This window comes from Physcomitrium patens, chromosome 19 (genome assembly GCF_059467195.1).
Source record: "Physcomitrium patens ecotype Gransden chromosome 19, ASM5946719v1, whole genome shotgun sequence".
NCBI classification, from domain to species: domain Eukaryota; kingdom Viridiplantae; phylum Streptophyta; class Bryopsida; order Funariales; family Funariaceae; genus Physcomitrium; species Physcomitrium patens.
Window position 1 is genome coordinate 8558794 of NC_143428.1, and position 20559 is coordinate 8579352.

The window sequence follows — 20559 nt, forward strand, 5'->3', positions numbered from 1 at the left end:
CAATAGCATGACTCATTCCAGTTTCGCCCATTAATTACCTCTTTCAGTTAACGCTGTCAATGATGACATCATGAAACTTCTTCTTTGCAATTTCCAAGACTTCTTTCAATGTGAATTCCACCTTAGCATTTAATATACGTTCTTCCAATACCCCTTTCAAATTTGTTGCCGCTTCAATGTCAGAAAGTAGCTTATAAGCAATTGATTTGTCCTTATCTTTTGTCTCCATTGTTTTTTCTCCCAATGATGCTGAGGTATCCTTTACAGGCAATTCTTGTGAAGCTGCCTCCCGAGCCCTGTCTCCTCGAGTTTGCCTCTTAGAAGAATTTCCTTCTTTAGTATCATCAAAATTTCCTCGTCTCTTTTCTTCCATCAAAGCTTCATGTTGACTCTTAGCAATATATGCATGAATTGAAAGAGACTCAATAGGATCCTCCCAACCTGTTCTACCTCGTATTGTAGCTGCAGTCTTCAATAACGCTTCTCGAGGTAATTTCCCTTCTTGCATTGTAGAAACGACAGAAGCCCAAAACTCACTAGTTTCTGTTCTTCCACCAAGGTCATCATCTACTCTAGCACCATAACTTGCACTTTCTCGTACTACTGTTTCATGCTCTTTTAAGTAATCTTGAACCAATGCTCTCATTCCTCCCTTGCCAAAATTGATTTGAAGAAGATCCTCCCTATCTTTCAATGCTATCTTCCCATCTTTCCAGCGAATAATTCCCTGCCGTATCATATTATTAAATTCATTGCAATCTTTTCTAGTATGTGAAGCATCATCACACCAAATGAATCTTTGTACATATACTTGTTTTGAAACAGTCTTCAAATTGTTTGTAGAAGTATTCTCTTTAAGTCTTGCCAATTTGATTTGAAGATCTCGCATTCCTCGTATAATTTCTTCCATACCCATATCTGCTTTCTTTGACAAGGATGTCGAAGGTTGAACTGTAGGCATTGTTGGTGGTGTTGTACGTACTGGAGCTTTGGGTGCTTGTACTATTTTCGGAATATAGCTCCTATCCTTCCTCCTTTCTTTTTTTGTAAGCAACCCCACCGCATCTTTAACGTTCTTCCACTTCGTTGTTAATCCTTCATGTTCTTCTTTGTCTTCAAGAAGGGGTTCTAATTTCTCTTGCAATTCTCCATCAGCAGCTTGAAGAAATAGATCAACTTTGTTCGGCTCCAATGTCAATTTTTCTACCTTCGACAATTGAGAGTACTGCCTCTCAAATTCCCTTAGTAGCTCTGTTGCTTGCAAATTCTTATTGGGCCGTTCAATCCATTCCAGAAACAGCTTCTTAGTAACGCGATCAGTATCTTCCAAGAAATATTCGTCTTTCAATGCATGTGAAAAAACCTCCTATGAATTCCGATAACGATCCGTAATCGATGTAATGTGGTCTCTTATCTTCGATATCGTGGCAAGTCCAAATAGTTCAACCATTTTCTTCTCAGAAACCTGATTTAATTTTATTTCACGAACATAACATCTTAAATACCTTGAAATATTCCTCCCATCAAATTGATCAATTTTATTGACCACTGCTTGCAATGCTTTGGTTGCCAAAGCTTCCTTTCGATTATTGCTTTGCTGTTGCTACTTTGATAATGAGAAGGCTTGAAACATACTAGCAATAGACGGATCCATGTGCATACCTTGTCCTTTAGAAGACTCCCCACCAGAAACTCCTCCCAAAAATCCTTCAAAATTTTTATTTTCATTTTTCATAAAATAAAGATAAAATCAACCGAAATCCAATACCTTCCACCTCAAGCTTTTACGTCGGATTCACCACTTTTGTCGTATTACGTGCTTTCCTGCTCGAGAACGCGTCGGGCGTCTGGCTTTAGAAGGTAGTATGGAGATTCGCCAATAGTCAAGTAGTCTATCAGTTTTTGACTTTTGGAATATAAACGACTACAAGAATACACCGTAAATCTATACGGATGCCCTTCGACTGCTTGTCAAAGTCCTTTTTGCTCCAGCCGGTAGGTTTCTAGACGTTACAGAGAACCCCGAACAACCCAATCTACTTATCTCCGATACTGCTTTGTACTTACGATCTTATATCTACTGACTGTCTTGTTAGATTAACCCAATAAATTTCATGAACTCCGCATACTCAATCCTATAGACACGCTTTTAATTCTTCAATCACAAACATAACTCAATTTCACAAAATAGTCAAGAGTAATCAAACCCACTTCATTAAAAAAATCTCAATTCACCATTACAACACTGACTTCAGCAACGATTGCCTCAGTCTTCCCAAAACCCTATGAAGAAGAAAAACCCAATTCTCCATCTTTTCTTCCCCAACTCGAAGCATGAAGCTCCTCTCCAACCCCTTGATCTTGAAAAACCTCTAATGAAACCGAACTAGTAACCTTAAAAAGAGCTTGAAGCTAGCTCTTCGATCCAAAAAGCCGGATCTAAAAAAAAAACCCCCCAAAAACTTATTCCCCCCCTAACCTTATCTTCTGAATTTCTTCAATCTTTCGTCTTGGATCCGGAATTGGCTCCCACCGTCAGAGCTTAGATCCGAAATTGGCTCTCGCCATCAAAGCTTTTTCCTCCATTTTTACCTTTAAGAGATCCATTTACCGAAAACAATGTTTCCTGAAACGGCACAGAGAATAGGACAGCCTGAAACAGAATCGAAACCCCGTACTCGAGTCCACATTGAGTCGCCCGACCAATTCAGGTCTCATATTGAGTAAGATGCCCGTAGTAACCTGGATGTTCCCGTAATTGGATCAAATTGGTCCTTCGGGTCAGACTGGCTGAGGCCAGTAGTAAGACCTGGATGTTCCCGTAATTAGACTGCATTGGGTTGCCCGACCAATGTAGGTCTCATATTGGATAGGATGCCCGTGGTAACCTGGATGTTCCCGTAATTGGATCAAATTGGTCCTTCGCGTCAGACTGGCTGAGGTCCATAGTAAGACTTGAATTTTTCCATAATTAGACTGCATTGAGTTGCCCGACCAATGCAAGTTTCATATTGGATAAGAGGACCCAGATTAGATTCTTAAAATTGGATCCAATTGGCTCTTCAAACCAGGCTCATCCGTCGTGTGAATTGGTCCTTTTTCTTCCTGTTGACTCCCATTATTGGAATCAAATGGAGTATTTCAGTATGCCCCGGCTGACTGTAACGGGGTGACTAAACTTGGCCACTCAGTATTTGCACTAGAGTTGGTCGTTGCTCCCAATATTCGAGGTAACTAAACATTAATAAAAGTCCCCTTTCTTTATATTTTCAAGGTATACTCGTGTTACAACACAACACTGTATACACAGATCACAAGAATTTGGAGTATTTCATGTCGACTCCAGTTCTAAATCGACGTCAAGCTCGGTAGAGTATGTTGCTATCTAGGTTGGATTTTGATATCACTTATCGACTTGAAAAGCAGCAAGGACTATTTGATGCCTTATTGAGGAGATCGTATCTTGTACCAAAGACTAGAGAAGGAGCGTTTGATCAACAATGTACAACATTGTTGAAGCCAGAGCAATTTCGGCTTTGCACTACTATTGTGCCAATTGATACTGACTTCTTGAATCAGGTACGTGCCGTGACCATTAAAAAATCAATAGCCATTGATATCAAGGAGCATGCCAATGACGACAATTTCAAGAAGGAGAGAGATCTTTTATACTTTGAGGAGCAGTTGTATATCCCAAAAGGACCAGCATGACTCCGAGTTCTTCAATCTTGCCATGATTTTCCAACTGCGGGACATTTTGGATTCAACAAGACCTTGGAGCTTATTTCTAGAGATTTTTGGTGGCCCCAAATGTGGAAGGATGTGAAAGATTTTGTCCTCTCCTGCGACATCTGTTCAAGATCCAAGAATCCTCGATATCGCCCTTATGGACTCCTATAGCCATTGCCGATTCCACGTCGACCATGGTCTTCAGTTTCCATGGACTTCATCATGGACCTTCCATCATCAAATTCATTTGACAGCATCTTTGTCGTGCTTGATCGACTTACAAAGATGTCACACTTTATTCCTTCCAAGAAGACATCGTCCAGTGAAGTCACAACAAGGCTCTTTCTCGATAATGTGTATCAATATCATGGACTACCAGATGTTATCGTATCAGATTGAGGAACCCAGTTCGTATCAAAATTTTGGAGATCTCTCTTTGAGATACTGAAGGTAGATATCAAGCTTTCTTTCGCTTTTCATCCTCAAATTGACAACCAAACGGAACGGGTGAACCAAGTCTTGAAACAATACTTATGATGCAGCATCAACTATCAGCAAGACGATTGGATCACATATTTGCCGCTAGGTAAGTTTGCATATAACAACACCCTCCATGCATCGACTCAATACACACCATTTTTTTCCAATTATGGATATCATCCGAAGCTTGATTTATTGAGTCCGTCAACAAATAACAATCGAGCAGCTGAAGAATTTACGAAACAACTATCAAAGCTTCAAAATACGTTGAAGCTTCAATTACAATCTGCTCAAGAATCCTACAAGGCGTCTGCAGATAGATTTCGGAATCAAGTACCTACTTTCAAAATTGGAGATAAAGCATGGCTTCTTCGACAGAATATCAAGACTAAGCGACCATGTGATAAGTTAGACTATCAAAGATTGGGACCATTTATCATCCATAAGCAAATCAATCCAGTGGCGTACCATCTAGAATTACCGGCTTCTATGAAGGTACATCCTATCTTTCATGTTTCTCTATTAGAGCCTTATGTAGAGTCGTCTTTTGCTGGAAGATTATAATGTCTGCCACCTAGTATTGAGATTGAGAACCATGAGGAATACGAGGTTGAAAAGATACTGGATTCATGGCGAAGGTGGGACAAGTTGGAGTATCTTGTTCATTGGTGTAGCTATGACATTAATGAGCGAACGTGGAAGCGAGCTGAAAATCTCGCCAATGCGCCACAAAAGGTACAGGAGTTTCATCAACAACATTGCCATAAATCTATACCGGTTCGACGATAGCTTCCTTTTGAAGCTTGCTCACCTAAGAATATAAGAAAGGGAGAGAGTACCACCAAAATTCGTAGTCGATGTAGTTATTTTTTCCAAGATAAAATAGAATTTTTTCAATAGCCATAGTTTGGTCTTCTGATATAGATAGCCAAGAGATAGATACTATGCCAGTCAGATTATCTCAACCGACTAGCTCACGAAGGCGACTCCGAGATGAAGAACCGCCTACACCACGACGACGACGGAGGATACCGAGTAACCGATCACTGGTGATTGGATTTGAGTCCGAGCTTGCTTACGATGGTCAGCTAGAAGGTGTGTTTGCAGGACAATTTCACAATGAGGACACAGAAGTTCATACTTGGTCAGAAGTTGAAGGAGTAGGCTACTACCGTTGGCTTCAAGGACCGATGAACCACTTGCCTCGTGAACAACAGTTGGAGTTCATAGCAGACGTTATGCGACAGATCTTCATTTTCTTGCGTTGGTACTGATCAACAACATTGCTTCTCAGAGACCTCGAAGCTAAAGGAGGGAGTAATGTTAGGGACATAATCCTTAGAACCTTCTAGAGACAAGTTTCTAGAACCTTCTAGAAGCAAGTCTCTGGAACCTTCTAAAAGCTTCTTAGTTAGTAGACGATATTAGAGACATAGTCCTTAGAACCTTCTAGAGATAAGTTTCTAGAACCTTTGAGAAACAAGTCTCTGGAGCCTTCTAGAAGCTTCCTAGTTAATAGAAGTTGCTTGAGAAGCTTCCTAAATAGAAGTATATATTGGAAAAGAGGCTGAAGAGTTCTTTAGTCTCGACAATACATCTCTTGGAGCTCTAGTATACCTCTCTGGTGTTGTTTTCATTTGATTAATCTAGTTCTTGCCAATTCTTCTTGAACTTCTTATTAGATCTCAAGTCTGTATTTTTGTGTCCGTGATACATAAAAACGTGTTTTAAATACAAAAATTAAGTTAGATTTATCAAAAAGCATTTTTTTTTTCCACTTATAAGAGCCATCAGCCTTGGTCACAAAATTAGCTCTTGGATGATGGAAGGCCATGGATCTACATTATGAATCTTACAGGTCAAAGGTGGAGATGTGGCCACCCTTCCAAAAGCCATGACTTAATTGTATAAGAGTGGTTTGGTTTCTCAATTTTTTCTCTCTTTCTTTTTTGATGAGGGCAAATCCATGCCAAAGTATGGTCTCTACCTTAACCCTAATCTTAATTTTTTGCTTCTTTCTTGATCTTAGATCTCATTGTGAACTTTAGGAACATATGAGCATTGATTTTATATCATAGGTGGTCCTTGTTGTGGTTTAAAAGGTGCCCCTTTGCAATTAGTGGTCACTAACTATTTTTATAGTCAAAAGGGTTTGAGGGGCTTCGAATTTTTCTCAATCAATCTATGGTTTTTTATGATTTGTAAGTGAAGATTTTTTTCATCACAAAGCCCTTATTATTAGCTTTCCAATGTGCTAAGGCCTTCTCAATTTGGAGTTGAACCGAAATTTTGGTGAATTTTTGAGTGCAGTTACTATGGATTAAAGATAATAACTTAATTAATTATTTTTACCATCAATTACTTATGAATTAAAAATTTACATATATTTTTAAAAATAATAAAATAATAAAATAATAAAAATTAATAAAAACGACCTAATAGAAAAAAATAATAATATTATTATTATTAATAATAATAAAATAAAATTAAAAAAAAATTAAATCAAATGATTTAATTAGAAGTAGAAAAAAGAATTGTTTTGCATGAAGTTAAGGAGTGAATTATCATTGTGAATGTGAGTAACGTTAGAAGATTTTATTAATAACTTGGTGTTTTAAGAAGAACAAGTAATAAGCGGATTAGAATTTAAATAATAGCTTTATGTTAAATTCAAATAATTAATTTACTTATCATGAGTTAGAATAAACTTTCAATAAGTGGAAGTTTATTTTAGCTCATATTTTGTCTCACTAGTTTCAATAATTGATGAATTGGAGGAAAAGATGATTCAACATCAAGACCATTTGGAGGCAAAAGATGTCAAGGTTTTGCAATTAGAGGCTCAAGTTCATGAATTGGGAGTGTATAATGAGGATTTATTAGTCCAATTGAAGAAAGAATCAATAGAAGTATCAAAAAAGGATGAGGACTTATCATTAGAACTAGAATCAATATAATCACTTACGAAGAATATTGGGATTGATCAATCTAGTGAGCTAGAGGGATAGAAACTTTGTAAGGATTTATTAAAGAAGTTTTTTTTTACCAATTATGTGTTTGCGAGGACACTGCATAATTAGGAGCGAGGCTATGTAGAATGATTAGAAATTGATTTTTATAGGATATTGATTAGATATTGGTTAGATATTGGTTAGATATTGGTAAAATTGATTAATCATCTATAAGGCAGTTAATTCAGGAGGTAGGATGGATGATTTAGTTGAAAAAAGTAATTAAGTAAGAAAAGTTGGTTAGAATCTTTGTTTTGGGGTAAGTATAAATTATTTGAAGAAGAAGTAGAAAGGACTAGACTATGATAATCATGAGCCAAGGTAAGCTTAATGCTACCTCTTGTTTTTATTTTCTTTATAGAAGAAGGATAATGGATAGATTTTGAATAATGTGAAGTGAAATTTTGTAATGAAAGAAAGATTTGATTTATATGATGTCAAATGAAAAATTGAATTTATTTTGTGCTGAATTATAAGTAGAGAATTGAAAAAGTTGATAATTGAAGATGTATATGAAGTATGGATATAAATGGAAGAATTATAATAATATCGATTATCAAGAATTGACAGTGTTCCATAAGAAGAAGTCAATGGAGTCTGGAATTGTATGAAGCAGATTATTGAGAATGACAATTAATTTTGAAAAATTTCAATGATTGGATTATAAAATTTTTTATGGAATCTTTCAAAATAGTACATTATTACATATTATTGTTATAAATTTAAAGAAAAGAAGAAACAAAGAATGCATAAGATGTTAAAGTAAATAGAAGATAAGTTAGAAGATAAAAGATATTATCTTAGATAAGTTGCCAATGGCCAAAGGGCAATAAAAGAATGAAGGAAAGTTACCAAGGTGGCGGCTAAGATTTTAAGTGGCGGCTAGGGTTAAAGGTGGCGGCTAGGATTTAAAGTAGTGGCTAGGGTTATAGGTGGTGGCTAGGATTTAAAGTGGCAGCTAGGTTAAGAGGAATCTAAGGTTTAGTTAGATGAAAGTAAGATGAATACTAGCCAAAATGGATATAACCTTTACCTATAAATAAAGGGTGTTGGAAGTAAGAGGTATCACATTCCACACTTCTCTTGTGTCTAACCTTGCTCTTTTCTACTTACTTGTGTCTTGCTTATTGTGTTTCTTCAATAGGTTATGGGTCCACATTTACTTTGTTGTGCTATTCAAGTAAGTTGAAGTCATTTGCTGATTGTTGTTCTTGTGTGGAATAGATCTTATGGTGTTTGCTGATGTTAGAAGATATAATCTTGTGTTTTGACTTGTGGAGGTTCTGATTTGGACCTTATAGATCTCTAACATCAGTTTGAAGGTTCTTAACTCCTAGGATTGATTGATTAAGACCTTATACAAAGACCTTGATAGTGTCTTTGGTATTAAGGTGAGAAAGTGAGTTTTATGAGTGGAAGAACTTGATGGTGAGGTTGATTAGAGTTCACATACTTGTTAGAAGCTTCAAAAGTTGATTTGGAAGTGTTTGGAGTGAAAAAACATTCATTTGTTTACAAGAAGGCATTCTGAGATTTTGCTAGTGTAAAATTGTTTTGATGATTTTAAGCACATAGAGACTCTTTTTCTTGATATTTTTGATAGACCTCTTCTAAGACATGGCTTCAAGTGAGGGTGAAGATTTGAGAGTGATTAAAAAGTTTAGAAGTGACAATTTCTACCACTGGAAGGTCAAAATGGAGCTTTTGTTTGTATCTTTGGACCTTTGGGACATTGTAGATGAAAGTAAAGAGCCTCTAAGCATGCATGCTGATGCTAAAGAGAGGAAGGACTTCATAAGATGTGAAAAGAAGGCTTTTGGCATGATTGCCACCAATTTGGATGAAGCCAACTTTTCTCACATCATCTCTTGCAAAGGACCAGCAAAAGCATGAAAGACTCTTTATAATATATATGAGAGCAAGAACTTATCCAATATCATCTTCACAAGGAAGAAATTCTTCACTTTCAAGATGGAAGAAGGTGAAGACCTCATAGCTCATGTCAACAAGGTAAAGGCCCTTGCTAATCAACTTGCTATTGTTGACAAGCCTTTAGAAGAGAGTGATATTGTCATGACCTTGCGTTTGAGCCTTTTGAAGTCCTAAAACTACCTCATTGTAGAATTGAAATCCATCAAAATAAAAGAATTCACAATGGATTATGTGATGGTAAGACTTGTCCATGAATTAATCAAGACAAAAGAAAAAGAGTCTCAAAGTGAGGATTCGACTCTCTTTTCAAGACAAGGCAAGGGGAGTCATCCCAATCAACGTGGCAATATAAGAACTTGCTTCATTTGTAGAAAATCACTTCACTTTGCTCGAAATTGCTACAAGGCTAAGAAAGGAGATAGAGAAAGTGCAAACAATGCTCGAGATGAATATGGAGGTGATGATTATGCATTCATGGCAAGTGAAGGCACTTTCATGGCTGCCATATCCAAGTGGATCATTGATTCTGGTGCCACCAAGTACATTACTCCATATAAGTATTCATTTGACACTTATGAAGAGATTTCAATAGCAAATATCCTCATGAGAGACAATGGCATAGTACAAGCTATTGGAATGGGTTCCATTGTTATAGAGATTGTTGTGAAAGGCCAAATCAAGAGGATTAGATTAAAGGACGTCTTACATGTGCCAAAGATGAAGAAAAACCTCCTCCCGATGAGTAAACTTATTTCACATGGTTGTAAAGTATAATTTGATAAGAATGGATGTTTTGTGAAGACATTGAAAGGAAATCATATTGCAAAAGGCTTTAGAGATGGCAACCTCTACTTCATCAAGTGTAAGAAGGTGAATGGAGTTGAAGTGGCGGCATTTGCTCAATTTCCTCAAGATCAAGAGAAGTTTGGCATTTGGCATCGATGCGTTAGTCATTTGAATGCCAAGAGCATGAAGGAGCTCCAATCCATGGTAAGTGGCTTAGATCTTGGTCATATAAGCCACAATGCTATGATACTTGCTTGTGAAGGTTGTATTCAAGGCAAACAACAAAGGGCCTCATTTCCAAGTGGAGTTTCAACACATGCAACCAAATTATTGGAGATTATCCATTGTGATGTTTGTGGACCTATGAGGATGCCATCAATAGGAGGTGCAAGGTATTTTGTGACATTCATTGATGATTTTTCAAGGAAAGTATGAATTTTCATCCTCAAAGCAAAGAGTGAGTGTTTTACAAGATTTAAGGAGTTTAAGGCACTTGTGGAGAAGCAATGTGAATGTAAAATCAAGGTATTACATACAGACAATGGAGATGAATATATATCAAAGCAATTCAATGATTTCTTAAAGTTGCATGGTATTGGAAGATAAACCTCTACTCCTTACACTCCACAACAAAATAGAATTGCTGAAAGAGCAAATCAGACCATTGTGGAGATGGAAAGGAGTATGCTTCATGTATAACACCTTGGACATGAGTTTTAGGCGGAAGCAGTGGTAAATACAATATACACAAGAAATAGGTATCCTACAAGTGCACTTACATCAATGATGCCGGAAGAAGCTTGGAGTCGAAGAAAACCTTGTGTTTTTCACATGAAGACCTTTCGATGTATAGCATATGCAAAGATAACAGATTGTATGAGATCAAAATTTGATGCAAAAGGTACAAAGTATGTGTTTGTTGGATATTGTGAAGGTACAAAGGCTTATAGGCTCATGTGTTTGAAGACTAAAAAGATCATTAAGAGTCGTGATGTTGAGTTTTTGGAGCACAAAAGTGTTTGTGAGCACTTGGAAATGTGCCTAAGTGGGAGTAATAGTGTGTTTGTAGACACATCTTCAAATTCAGCAAAGAAAGAAGAAGACAAAGACAATGATGGTTGTAAAGGTGGAAATGAAGATGAAGAGGCAAAGAAGGTGGACAAGAAGGCCTCTACAATTGGTAAATCCAACAATGAAGAACATGAAGATATTGATGATGATGGTGATGAGGATTATGAACCTTTGAGTGAGAAAAGACTATCTTCAAAAGAAAAGAAGGTTGGAGGTGACCATGGAGTGCAACAAGTTGAGTCTTCTTCAAATGAAAGGAGATATCCTTTGAGAGATATAAAACAACGTCGTGAATAGTGGAAGGACCATATTTTTTTTTAAGTAAGTAAAGAACATGCCAATGTTATACTTCTTCCTGATCGATTGAATTTATGTGATGCAATGAAGTCCACAAATGCTACAAAGTGAGAGAATGCTATGGAAGAAGAGTACAAATCACTCATGGACAATGGAACATGGAAATTGACTCAACTTCCACCAAATCGAGCTTCAATTGATTGTAAGTGGGTATTTAGAATGAAAAGGGATGCAATAGATAATATTGTGAGGTATAAGGCAAGATTGATTGGCAAAGGCTACTTACAAGTTGCTGGTGTTGATTTCAATGAGACGTTTGCTCCCGTGGCCAAATTCACCACTATTAAAACCATTGTGGCAATTGAGGCAGCAATGGACTTGGAGATGCACCAAATGGATGTGAAGACGACTTTCTTGAATAGAGAATTGGAAGAAGACATCTACATAAATCAATCTCAAGAATTTATTGAAGAAAGTAAACAACACCTTGTGTGTAAGTTGAAGAAATCCTTGTATGGGCTTAAGCAATCATCAAGGGCATGATACCAACATATTGACACCTTCTTTGTGAATGAGGAATTTGTGAGGAGTGAAGCTAATCATTCCATATATGTGATGCAATCAAAAGCCTTCTTGCTGATTGTTATTCTTTATGTTGATGATTTGATCATTTTGACCAATACTTTGAAAAAGATGGATTGGTTGAAGCCAAAGTTAGCAAAAGAATTTGAAATGAGTGATTTGGAAGAGCTCCACTATTACTTAGGAGTAGAATTTGTGAGAGATCGAGCTAAGAAGATCATTACATTGAGCCAAAAGAAGTACATTGAAGAAGTGTTGAAACGGTTCAACATATAGGAGTGCAAGTCCATTGGAACACCTTTGGAGGTAAATTTGAAGTTGATGAAGCTCACAAATGAGGAATTTACTAAAGTTGAGGAAGAAATGAAAGATGTTCTATATAAAGCAGGAGTAGCCTCACTTATGTATGCAATGGTTGATACAAGGGTGGATCTTACATATGTGGTAAGTGTTGTTAGTCAACACATGTCAAAGGCTCGACCAATTCATTAGGCAACCATTAAGAGGATCTTGAGATACTTGAAGGACACTTTGAACTTCAAATTGTGTCTTGGAGGAGATAGTATTACATTGCATGGATATTATGATGCGGGTTAGGCTGGAGATGCAAATGATAGAAGGTCAACAATGTGTCACAGCTATAATCAAGTAAGCTAATAATTACATATACAAATAGGTAGAAGTAAGTAAAAGTAGATAAAAGTAAGTTAATTCTAAAATATTTAATATAGAAGCTTCCTAAAAACTTCCTAGACACTGCTTTGACTTCATAGGTGTCTTTAATTGACTTTTTGGATTAGAAACGTGGTCAACAAGTTGGCCATGTGCCACACATGTTGTTAGCTTGAAGATCAAGCTAACTATGTGGCCCACACGTAGAAAAACTTGCCTTGTAAGTCAAGGCATGTGTCCTACAAAGTCAACACATATTGGAGGTCCTATAGAACGTCGCCACGTAGCCCCTAGTTAGATAGTATATATAGAGACAAGAGTGAAGGCTTCTTCACTCTTGTCAACTCCTTTCTTGCTTCTAGTCCAGGTTCAAGAGTCTTTAGTTTCTTGTCTTGTGGCAATAGCCATTCCAGTTTCCTTTTAATATACCTACTTGTTTATGTTTTGACTTATTATATCGAGATAGCCTTTTGGTGTATATTTTCCCTCATCGAGTCTTTGTCCTTGACAGATTGACAAGAGTCCACTTACAATATCAGAGCTTTGTTTTTTCTTGAGTAAGAGTGGATTACCCCTTTTTCTTGACAAGACATAAGCGTATTAGAAGTTTGCGGATTACCCACTTCTAAACTGATATTGTTCTTAGTATCTTCTTTGTTATCAAGTCTTTCTTTTCTTTTGTCTTGAGCAATATCAAACAAATTTTTCTTCTTAGTGTCATTATGGCAGAGCTTGTTGAAATGAAGAGTGCAATGGCACAAATGCAAGAGCAAATGAGGGAGTTAATGCTTGCGATGCATCAACTCAATTCACCAACACAGGAAAGAACAAGAATAGCAGAAAGTGGAGATATAGAGATGATCGGAGCTGCTTCAACATCTACAACAAATCACGTTCCTTCTCCAATTATACAACATCCTATAAGCACTAGATAACCAAGAATTACCTTACCTGAGAAATTTGATGGTACGAGATCAAAGTTTTGAGGGTTCATCAATCAAGTACAATTGGCAATTGAACTTCAACCGCAAAGCTATCCAACTCCAGGATCACAAGTCAGGTTTATTGGCACTCTACTTTCTGGTTCTGCATTATCGTGGTTTTCGTCTTTTCTTGAACAACAAAATCCAATATTGGACAATTTGGAAGCTTTCTTGGCGGAGTTTCGATCTATATATGGTGAATACGATGCAACTCGTGTTGCAACAAATAAGATCCGAATTCTGCGACAAGGAAATCGCTCAGTAACAGTGTATGCTTCACAATTTTGACAACTTGCAATTGACATCAAGTAGGATGATGCTGCACTCATTAGTCAATTTCTTAATGGATTGCAATACGAAGTAAAGAAATTGATGCTCAACTTACCTGATCCTCAAACTTTGAGTCAAGCAATCGATTTTGCGGTAAAATGTGATAATCGACTTTTTGAATTTCGATTCGAGAATCATTCACGGAAACCTCAACGTTATTACTCAATGGCAACACCAACATCTTTGCCAAACGTACATTCGAAAGTAGAAGACATGTAAATTGACGCGATACGTTTTAAACCCCTAACTGAGCAAGAAAAGATTCGTCGTCGTCAAGAAGGATTATGTTTATACTATGGAGAACCTAAGCACACTGCTCAACATTGTCCAAAGAAACGAAGCAACTATAAAATAAGGGGTACGATGGTCAAAGAAGACAACATGTCGGAAAACGGATTCGTCTAGCTACAATAGGGAGCGTGCAGCTAGAACCTTGTACAATTCCTAATGAAGGTCCTATCCACTCCTCAGAACCCTCTCCTTGTTTTATAATAGACTTATATTTAGGACCTAAGAATTACAAAGCCTCTGCTTTATTAGATTCGGGAGCCTCAGCATGTTTTTTAGATGAACAATTTGTTAAAAGTCGTAAAATACCTTTTGTACAGAAACCTAAACCAATACATATAGAAGTCATAGATGGTCGTCCCTTGTCTTCTAGAGATGTCACTCATGAAACTCATCCTATAAAAGTAACAATAGACGGTCATGATAGCTACATAGCTTTTAACATAATTAAATCCCCATCCAATCCAGTTATTTTAGGTTTATCTTGGCTAGAAAAATATAACCCTCGAATAGATTGGAATTCGCATAAACTTGACTTTTCCCAGAGCGTTATTAATAGTTCTGCTAACCAAGTAAAAAATTATAAGTCTAGTATAGTAAAACCCGTACTTATATGTGCAAAAGTATTTATACACGCAGCAAAAGAAGGATCAACTTTTGCTATTTATGCTGCACCTATTTCTGAAAACGTAAAGACTTCAAGTGGCATTCCAAGTCAATATCAGGAGTATCAAGACATTTTTGAGAAAAAGAATGCAGATATTCTTCCTGAGCATCGCCCATATGATTGTTCAATCGACCTCAAGGAAGGAACTCAGCCACCATTTGGACCAATTTACAGTTTATCGCAAGATGAGATGGCTGAACTCAAGACATATATTGACGAGAATTTAGCGAAGAATTTCATACGCCATTCAAAATCTCCAGCAGGAGCTCCAATTCTATTCGTAAAGAAAAAAGATGGATCTTTACGAATGTGTGTTGATTATCGAGGACTCAACAAGATCACAATCAAGAACAGGTACCCATTACCTTTGAAATCAGGACTCCTTGACCAGTTGAATCAAGCTAAGATCTATACAAAATAGATCTAAGAGGAGTATATAATCTAGTATGGATCAAAGAAGGAGATGAATGGAAGACTTCGTTTCGAACCAGGTATAGACATTTCGAATATAATGTCATGCCCTTTGGACTCACGAATGCACCAGCTGCTTTTCAACATCTCATGAATGATGTATTTCATGAATTCTTAGATAATTTTATCGTATGCTATCTAGACGATATCCTGATCTATTCTAAGAACGTCGAAGAACATGAAATACATGTTCGTCAAGTATTACAAAAATTTAGAGATGCAGGATTGTACGCCAAGATGAAAAAGTGTGTATTTCACACTACTCAAGTTGACTTTTTAGGATACATCATTTCAAATGATGGTCTCATGATGGATTCTAAGAAAGTCCAAACAATCATGGATTGGAAGATTCCAAGGACAGTAAGAGATGTCCAATGTTTCTTGGGATTTGCCAATTACTATCGGATCTTCATCAAAGATTTCTCACGAGTTGCAGCTCCACTTACACGCTTGACTAGTAAAGATAAATTCCAATGGAATCAAGAAGCGGAAGCAGCATTTGAAGCCTTGAAGACATCGTTTGTATCTGCACCAGTCTTATATCGTGTTGACTTTTCCAAGGCATTTTTTATGGAAACAGATGCATCAGATTTTGCATTGGGTGCAGTTTTATCACAAATGGGATCAGATGACAAACTTCATCCGATAGCTTTTCATTCAAGAAAATTCTCAGCAGCCGAGATCAATTATGAGATCTACGATAAAGAACTTCTTGCGATCATGGATTCCTTTCAAGAATGGCATCATTATCTAGAAGGCGCTTCTAGTCCAGTCACTGTGTATACAGATCACAAGAACCTCGAGTATTTCATGTCAGTACCCGTATTGAATCGTCGTCAAGCTCGTTGGAGTATGTCTTTGTCAAGATTCGAGTTCATTATCACTTATCGGCCAGGAAAACAAGAAGATTTGTCCGATGCCCTATCTAGACATTCTTATTTTGCACCAAAAGAAGGAGATGCAGCTTTTGAGCAACAAAGAACGATCCTCTTGAAACCGGAGCAATTTCATCTCCGAGCAATGAAATCAACATTGACTGTTGATTCAACTTTTCTCAAGCAAATCCAGTCCAGTATGTCCTCAGACCCTCTTGTTCATGATACCAAGAATAATTCTTTCAAGTCTCATGATCCTTCTAAGTTTGAGTAAGAGAATAATCTATTATATTTTGAAGGACGCCTATATGTTCCAGAAGGAGAAGCACGTTTACGTGTTCTTCAAGTACGTCATGACTTTCCAACAGCAAGGCACTTTGGATATAATAAGACTTTGGAACTCATATCAAGAGATTTTTGGTGGCCACAAATGTAGAAGTCAGTCAAAGACTTTGTACAATCTTGTGATATTTGTTCAAGATCAAAAATTCCTCGTCATCGACCTTACGGACTTCTTCAACCATTACCTATACTAGAACAACCATGGTCTTCTGTTTCTATGGATTTCATTACAGATCTTCCAAGCTCAAGATCTTATGATTCTATATTTGTGATATTAGATCGTTTCACCAAGATGGCACATTTTGTGCCATGTACAAAATCTATCACAGGTGAAGAAACAGCTAAGCTTTTCATCGATAATATCTATCGCTATCATGGATTACCTAAAGATATCATATCGGATAGGGGAACTCAATTTGTGTCAAGATTCTGGAGGACCCTTTTCAAGATTTTAAAAGTGGACATAAAGCTATCTTCGGCTTTCCATCCTCAAATTGATGGACAAACAGAGCGCGTAAACCAAGTCTTGGAGCAATATTTAAGGTGTACTATCAACTACCAATAAGATGATTGGACAACCCTTCTGCCTTTGGAGGTAAATTTGAAGTTGATGAAGCTCACAAATGAGGAATTTACTAAAGTTGAGGAAGAAATGAAAGATGTTCTATATAAAGCAGGAGTAGCCTCACTTATGTATGCAATGGTTGATACAAGGGTGGATCTTACATATGTGGTAAGTGTTGTTAGTCAACACATGTCAAAGGCTCGACCAATTCATTAGGCAACCATTAAGAGGATCTTGAGATACTTGAAGGACACTTTGAACTTCAAATTGTGTCTTGGAGGAGATAGTATTACATTGCATGGATATTATGATGCGGGTTAGGCTGGAGATGCAAATGATAGAAGGTCAACAACGTGTCACGGCTATAATCATGTAAGCTAATAATTACATATACAAATAGGTAGAAGTAAGTAAAAGTAGATAAAAATAAGTTAATTCTATAATATTTAATATAAAAGCTTCCTAAAAACTTCCTAGATACTGCTTTGACTTCATAGGTGTCTTTAATTGACTTTTTGGATTAGAAACGTAGTCAACAAGTTGGCCATGTGCCACACATGTTGTTAGCTTGAAGATCAAGCTAACTATGTGGCCCACACGTAGAAAAACTTGCCTTGTAAGTCAAGGCATGTGTCCTACAAAGTCAACACATATTGCAGGTCCTATAGAACGTTGCCACGTAGCCCCTAGTTAGATAGTATATATAGAGACAAGAATGAAGGCTTCTTCACTCTTGTCAACTCCTTTCTTGCTTCTAGTCCAAGTTCAAGAGTCTTTAGTTTCTTGTCTTGTGGCAATAGCCATTCCAGTTTCTTTTTAATATACATACTTGTTTATATTTTGACTTATTATATCGAGATAGCCTTTTTGTGTATATTTTCCCTCATCGAGTCTTTGTCCTTGACACAACGGGATATATATTCTTTGTTGGAGTGGGAGCAATTTCATGGAATTGTAAGAGACAACCAACAATTGTAAGGTCTACAATGGAGGCAAAATATATGGCAATAAGTCATGGTGCAATGGAAGCAATATGGCCAAGACAAGTTTTAGAAGACATTGAACTTATGCAATTGGAAGCAAGTCTAATGAAGTGTGATAATCAAGGATGCTTTGTTTTTACCAAGAATCCAAAGCATCATTTAAGGACAAAGCACATTGACATTCAATTTCACTTCATACAGAAAAAGATTGAGATGGGAGTAATTGACATGAAATATTGTGCAATAGAAGACATGCTTGCTGATTTACTCACAAAAGCATTGGTAAAGGATAGACATTACAAATTGACAAAAGAATTAGGTTTATTAGCCTTTGGCCAATAGCAAAGTGGAAGTATTAAAGTAAATGGAGGATAAATTAGAAGGTAAAAGATATTATCTTAGATAAGTTGCTAATGGTCAAAGGGCAGCAAAAGGATGAAAAAAAGTTACCAAGGTGGTGGCTAGGATTCTAAGTGGGGGCTAGGATTTAAAGTGGTGGTTAGATTAAGAAGAATCTAAGGTTTAGTTGGATGAAAGTAAGATGAATACTAGCCAAAATGGATGTAATCTCTATCTATAAGTAAAAGGTGTTGGAAGTGAGAGGTATCTCATTCCACACTTCTCTTGTGTCTAACCTTGCTGATTTCTACTTACTTATGTCTTGCTTATTGTGTTTCTTCAATATAAGATAGAATTATCAATTTTAATATTTTATTTATTGGAAGTAAAATTGATAGAATATATAAGGTATTGTAGCATTCTTGGGTATTTTTAGCAGATTAAATAATAATTAATTTCATGATCCTAATGTGTAAATTCATACAGATAGTCTTTTTTCATGTTCAAACTTTCCTTTATAGATTTAGTCTAGGAAGATATTTGAAGAATAAGTAAAATGACAATTACACAAAGGTTTCAATAATAACTAGTTAACAGGGTGGTCTTTTTGTCTTAGAATGGAACATTAATAATGATTGAGAGGACCAATCAACTACCTTAAAAAAAAAATAAAGATTAAAGTATGTGGCAAACACAATTCATTATATCATAGACTTCTTTAACATGTAATTACCACTCCTTGTGGAAGTCATCTCTAGAAGGGAGAATAATGTCATGGATATATATCTACTATAATTATTACTTATATAATATAAATAGAAAAAAATAGAAAAAAATAGAAAAGTCAATACAATACAAGATTGATGCAAAAACAAAAGTTGTCTTTAAAGCTTCAAATGCTACTTCTGCTTCTTCATTCTATTGAAGTTTGTTTTTACAAGTCAAACATGTAAGTGGAGCTACAGTTCGAGAGAAGTCTTTGATGAAGATTTAATAATAATTGACAAATCTTAATAAATATTGGACATCTCGGATTGTTTTAAGATCTTCCAATCCACAATAGTTTGAACATTCTTTAGATCCATCATAAGTCCATCATTTGAAATAATATAACCTAAGAAGTTAACTTGAGTAGTATGGAATACATACTTTTCTATTTTAGCATAGAGTCTCATATTTTTTAATTTTTGTAATACATGACAAACATGAAGTTCATATTCTTTTATGTTCTTAGAATAGATTAAGATGTTGTTTAAATAACAGACAACAAAATCATCTAAAAACTTCAAAAAACATCATTCATAAGATTTTAAAAAGTTATTGGTGCATTTATAAGTTGAAAAGGCATAACATTAAAATTTAAAATATTTATACTTGGTTCAAAATGTAATCTTCTATTTTTTTTCTTTTTTAATACATACTAAATTGTATGCTTCTTGTAGATCTATTTTTGTATAGATCTTAGCTTGATTCGATTGATCAAAAAGTCCAGATATTTAAGGTAGTAGATACATGTTCTTGATGGTGATCTTCTTGAGTCCGTGATAATCAACACACATCCTTAATGATCCATCTTTTTTCTTTACAAATAGAATTGAAGCTCGCGTTGGAGATTTGGAATGGCGTATGAAGATCTTGGCTAGATTTTCTTCAATATACATCCCAAATAGCATATAAAGATCTTGGCTTGAGTTTGGCCAATTTATTTTGTGATAAATTGTACATTGGTCCAAATGGTAGTTGAATTTCTTCTTGAAGGTCAATTAAATAGCCATAGGGATGATGTTGTAGAAAAATATCCACATTTTTTTTTTCTCAAATATATCTTAAAAATCCTAATATTGGCTTGGGATACTACTTGAAGTCTTTGCACTATTAAAATGGGTGTGGTATAAATGTCACAAGGTGATCTTTCTTTTGCAGCATATAAGAAAGCTCTTACACCTACAAATATAGGTTTAATTATATTAGACTTGTGATTTTCTTCTTAATTAACTACACCCTTAGTTATATTTTTAGAAAAATCAAGACTATGAGAAATTCAATCTACTGAAAGATTGTATTTTTTTAATCACAATAAACCTAAAATAATTGGATTAGAAAGAGATTTAATGATATTAAATACTACAAAGTTATTATGACCATTAGTTATTACT

The 20559-nt window shown here is 35.9% G+C and overlaps 1 long non-coding RNA gene across 1 annotated transcript in view; it reads right to left on the bottom strand.

Annotated features, from left to right (window-relative positions):
- Nucleotides 1-7600: 7600 nt before the first annotated feature.
- The window catches only part of LOC149987379 (uncharacterized), a 95889-nt gene continuing 82930 nt past the window's right edge, over nucleotides 7601-20559 (bottom strand). Inside the window, exon 2 of the long non-coding RNA XR_016498729.1 lies at nucleotides 7601-8523. This is a non-coding gene — a long non-coding RNA (uncharacterized LOC149987379). The remainder of the gene's footprint in view (nucleotides 8524-20559) is intronic.